This window comes from Galeopterus variegatus, unplaced genomic scaffold (genome assembly GCF_000696425.1).
Source record: "Galeopterus variegatus unplaced genomic scaffold, G_variegatus-3.0.2 Scaffold1551, whole genome shotgun sequence".
In the NCBI taxonomy this organism is placed as follows: Eukaryota; Metazoa; Chordata; class Mammalia; order Dermoptera; family Cynocephalidae; genus Galeopterus; species Galeopterus variegatus.
The window spans coordinates 204,230-210,229 of NW_007727662.1; positions in this window are offsets into that span (position 1 = coordinate 204,230).

Below are 6,000 nucleotides of genomic sequence, written 5' to 3' on the forward strand. Positions count from 1 at the left end.
CCACAGGCTCGGCCCACTTCACACATTATTTTGATGATTGCACTGGCTTTGATCTTTGTTCTGAAGATTTACAATGGCTATTTACTCAATAATTATTTGAGTGCCTACTAACTGCTAGCTACAAAAATAAGATATGTTTCTGTCCTTAAGGAATTGAGAATTGAGTAGAAGAGCAGGAAAGTGAAAAGGTCACTCAAAGACATCTTTTTAAGATTTGAAGATGTCTGTTCAAAATGTCTGCTATGGGGACCCTTAAAATGTCTGCTACTCTAGACATGGAAGGAACCCTGGAAATGATTACTTTGACTGAATTTTTTTAAACAGCTTTATTGACATATTCTTTATATACTATAGAATTCATCCATTCAAACTGTACAACTTAGCAGCTTTAGTATATTCAGAGTTGTGCATCCATCACCACAATCAATTTTAGAACATTTTATTAGCCTAAAAAGATACCTTATACCCCTTACACATTACCCTTCTAGGCCAACCACTTATCTACTTTCTATCTCTACCGATTTGCCTATTGAATATTTCTTATAAATGGAATCATACATTATGTGGCCCTTTGTGAATAGCTTCTTTAATTTAGCATAAATTTTTCAAGATTCATTCATGTTGTTGCATGTATCAGTACTTCATTCCTGTTACCCCTTGGTTTTAGCAAAGCTATCACTCAGTAAAAAAATCCCAGGAATGCAGGTATGGTTCAATCTTGGAAAATCTCTCAATGTAATTTACTATATTAATAGACTAAAATAAAATAAATCTTATGAGTACTCCAACTGATGTGTGGCTCAGCCACCCTATTTAAAGAAGAGATCTAAGAATTAGAAGGGTAGAGATGAAACGGTTATTATTTGTAAATGATATAATCATCTGCCAAAACAACCCCAACAGAACAAATGACAAACTATTAGAACTAACAAGAGAGTTCAGCAAGTTTGTAGGATATAACCTCAATTCATAGACTACTGCCCTTGTTGTCTATTCCTGCATGTCAAACTATTCCAAAACTTAGTGGCTTAAAACAATAATCATTTTATTAGACCTTATTATTTTGTAGCACAGGGCTCAGCTGGGCAATTCTTTAGCTCCTTGTGACATTGACTGGGGTCACTTGGTTGGTAGATGATCTAATATGTAGGTTTCGAGATGACTTAACTCTCATTCCTGATATCTTTGCTGGGATGACTGGAAAGCTGGGTTCATCTGGGTCCCTCTCCCTGTCCATGCAGTATCAGGTTTTTTCTACTAGATCTCTCCAATAGGTAGTCAGACTTCTTACATGGTGTCTCAGGGCTCCAAAGAAGGAGTGTTCCAAAAAACAGAAAGTGGGAGCTGCAAGTTCCTTCAGGCCTGGGCCTGGAAACTTGCACAATGTTATTTTTGCCATATTCTTTTGGTCAAAGCAGTTGCAGAGCCTTTCTACATTCAAAGGGAAGGGACATAGACCCCTACTTCTCAATGGAAGCAGAGTAAAAGAATTTGTGGCTATCTTTAATCCTCCAGAGGAGCTGACAGAAAGGGAGAAGGAAATCTCCAAAAGTTACAAGGGATAATAGCATTAATAGCTAGACTATACAAGGAACTCCTGCAAATCGACAAGGACAGGAACTCCAATAATAATAAAAAGACATAAACTATGCATAGGAAATACATAGAAATGGAAACCAAAAAGTCCACATGCATACAAAGGAGTGCTGAAAATCATTGGTAATCGGTGAAATCCAAATCGAAGTAAAAACAAGCTAGCTCTTTAAAACAGTGTTTCTCAATATTAGCATTACTGATGTTTGGGGCCAGATAACTCATTGCTGTAAGGGATCTTCTGTGTATTTCAGGATGTTTAGCAGTATACTGGGCCTCTAATCACTAGATGACAGTAGACATCCCAGTTGTAACAATCAGAAATGTCTCTAGACATTGCCAATTATCGTCTGGGCAATAACATAAAACAGCAGTTGAGAACCACTGTTTTATATGTATTTGCCTGGCAAAAAACCCCAGAAAGTTGGTTAATGTTAAGTGGTGGCAGAGATATGGCAACATAAAAAGCCTCAGGAACTGTTGATGGGTGCCATTCTTGAGGGCAACATTCAAATTAAATATACAGATACCTCATGACCCAGTGATTCAGTGTACAGGTAATTTACAAAGGTTCATAAAAGGACATGTGAGGATGTTCTCTGCAGCTTTGTTTGACAGTGGAGAGATAGAGGCGAATTAAAACGTAGTGGCAGAATACTGTACCCGACAACAGCAGAATACACATTTTTCTCAGTGAGCATAAAACTCTCTACAAGATAGACCATAAGTTAGGCCACAAAACAAATTTAATGAACTTAAAAAGTTTGAAAGCATACAAAGTATCTTTTCTGATCACAGTTAAATGAAATTAGAAATCAGTAACAGAGGAAAAACTGGAAAAGTCACAAGCTAAACAATACACTCATATTTTAAATCTTTTTTGGCAGCTGGCCAGCACAGGGAACCAAACCCTTGACCCTGGTGTTGCAAGGCAGCACTCTAACCAAATGAGCTAACCGGCCAGCCCCTGAATATTTTTATTTTATTTTATTAACAATACACTCAAATAACCACTGGATTAAAGAAGAAATTGCAAGGGAAATTAGAAAATGCCTTGAGACAAATGAAAAAGAGAACACAACATAGCAAAACTAATCAGGAAAAGCAGCATTAAAGGGAAATTTCTAGCTATAAACACATACATCGAAAAAGAAAAGAGTTTGCAAATCAATAACCTAAGTTTATATCTTAAACGAATAGAAAAAGAAAACTAACTCTAAGCTTACAGGAGGAAGGAAATAATAAAGATTAGAGCAGAGATAAATAAAGCAGAGAATAGGAAAATAGAGACAATCAATAACACCATAAGTTGGTTCTTTGAAAAAATAAACAAAATTGAAAACTTTTAGCCAGACTGACTAAGAAAAACACAGAGAAAAAACAAATTACTAAAATCAGAAAAGAAAGTGGGGACATAATTGCAGATTTTGCAGAAATAAAAAGCATTATATGAGAATACTATGAATAACTGTATGCCAGAAAATTGGAAATATAGATGAAATAAATACATTCTTAGAAACACATAATTTACCAAAGGTTATCATGAAGAAATAGAAAATATAAATAGACCTGTAACTAGAGTAAGGAGATTGAATCAGTAACCAAAACATCCCAACAAAGAAAAGCCCTGGACCAGATGGCTTCACTAGTGAATTTTACCAAACATTTATATAAGAACTAACACCAATATGTCTCAAACTTTTCCAAAAAACTGAAGAGGAAATAACACTTCCTAACTCATTCTATGAGGCCAGTATTATGCTGATACCAAAGCCAAAGACATTACAAGAAAACTACAGAACAATATCCCTTATAAATACTGATGCAAAAACCATCAACGAAACTAGTAAAACTGAATTCAGCAGCATATTAAAAGGATTATACACCACAAACAAGAGGGATTTATTCCTATAATGCAAGATTTATTCAATACATTAAAATCAATTGATTACCACCTTAACAGAATGAAAGAGAAAAACCACATGATGATCTCAGTTAATGTAGGAAAAGCATTTGATAGGATTTAAAATCCTTTCATAGTACAAACACTGAAAAATCTAGGAAGAGAAGGAAAATACCTCAACATAATAAACACCATATATGAAAAACCCACAACAAACATCATACTCAATGGTAAAGACAAATTTTCCCTTTAAGATCAGGATTCAGACAAGGATGCCTGCTTTTGCCACTTCTACTGAAAACATTATTGGAAGTTCTAGCCAGAGCAATTAGGCAAGAAAAAGAAATAAAAGCAATGAAATATTATTCAATCTTAAAAAGAATACATGGTATAAGATGGATAAACCTTGAAAACATTATGCTAAGTGAAATAAGCCAGACACAAAAAGACAAATATATAATTCCACTTAAATGAGTTAACCTAGAATATGTAAATCCATAGAGACAAAGAGTAGAATAGAGATTACCAAGGGCTGAGTGGGAATGAGGAATTACTGTTTAATAGGTACAAAGTTTCATTATGGGATGATGAAAAAGTTCTGGAAATGGAGAGTGGTGGTAGTTGTACAATATTATGGGTATAGTTAATGCCACTGAATTATACATTTAAAAATAGTTAAAATGGTAAATTTTATGTTGTACATATTTTACCTCAATAAAAAAAGTGCTGGGAGCTGGCCAGTTAGGTCAGTCGTAAGAGCTCAGCCTTGTAACACCAAGGTCAAGGGTTCAGATCCCCATACCAGCCAGCCACAAAAACAAACAAACAAAAAAGTGCTGGATAAATAGGGAATATATGGGCTGGCCCGTGGCTCACTTGGGAGAGTGCAGTGCTGATAACACCAAGGCCATGGGTTCGGATCCCATATAGGGATGGCCGGTTAGCTCATTGGCTGAGCGTGGTGCTGACAACACCAAGTCAAGGGTTAAGATCCCCTTACCGGTCATCTTTAAAAAAAATAAATAAAAATAAATAAATAAATAAATAAATAGGAAATATAATAAGATATATAATTTATAAACTTAAAAGTATGTGCCTATAAAATAATATTCATATTATAAGAATGCACACATAAATTATTAGAATTAATAAAACAATAACTCAAATTCTAGAATTGACTCAACAATGCAATGCAATTTCAATCATTATCTTAACAGTATCTTTTTGTGTAACAAGCTGATACTAAATTTTATACTGAAATGCAAAGGGTCAATAACAGCTAAGACACTCTTGAAGAAAAACAAGATAAAAGTATTTGATCTACTAGGTATTAAGACATAAAATTACTGTTATTAAGATAGTGAGGTAATTAAGGCATTACTACTAATATAATACAAGCAATGACCATTAGGCTAATGGAATATAATAGAGAGCCTAGAAACAGACCTATATATACATGGACAGTTGATTTACAATAAAGTTGGCATTTAAAAGCAGTGAAGAAATAATTATGTTCTTTTCAATAACTGATGGTAGGACAACTGGATAGCCACTTAGGAAAAAATGAAAGTCACTACCTAACATCATATAGAACAGAAATTCCAGATCTACATCTGGAATGTAAAATAATGAAAGTATGGAAGATATTTTTTGTCTCCTGTTTAAGAAGACAATATAATATATGGGTGATATCGAAATAGGAAAGAAAATAGGAAATACTGTAAGTTAAACCATATTAAATTAAGACTGTTGCCTCCTTATGTTCACAACCCTAAACTATTCACGACCTTTTCTTGGGTCTTACCAGCTTTCTGCTTTGAAAGACCCACCTTAAACCAGTTTAGCCCCTCTCTCATATCTTATAAATACCCTACTCTAACATTCCCATTTTGATTCATCTTCAAGACTCTGTGTCAAGCTGATGTTCTTCTTTGCTACAGTGGGTTTAATACGCTCAGCATTGTTTAAACAACAGGTTGAGGGGGAATCACCAATTGATAGTCCTTATCTTTTTTAAGATACATGCTGAATCTTTACAGATGAAATTATACTTCTGAGAAGTATAATTAATTCGATAAAATAGAGAAAGTAAATACAGCTAGATAAGATGTCATCAATTACTGATGATGGGTAATAGTATATGGAAGTTAATTAGACTATTCTGTATACTTTTGTTCATGTTTTAAATCCTCTATAATATTAAAAACATTATTTTTCTTATCATAATCTTCAAGAGGTAAAGTTACACTACATGACTGTAACTACAAGGCTTATATCCAGAAAGCATCTAGCCAAACATAACCTAAATTATGCTGGAATTTGCAGTCCTGCCACTGATGGAAGGCAGAGAAGAGCAGAATGGTGTAAATTTGAGACAAATAGTTCTTTTTAAGGCCCTTCTACAACACCCCTAAGAGTAAACACAATTAACTTAAATTTGACATTCAAATCTTGGTTAAAACAAAAAAAAGAATAGAAAATATTTTTTCTGTGCTTTGTGCTTT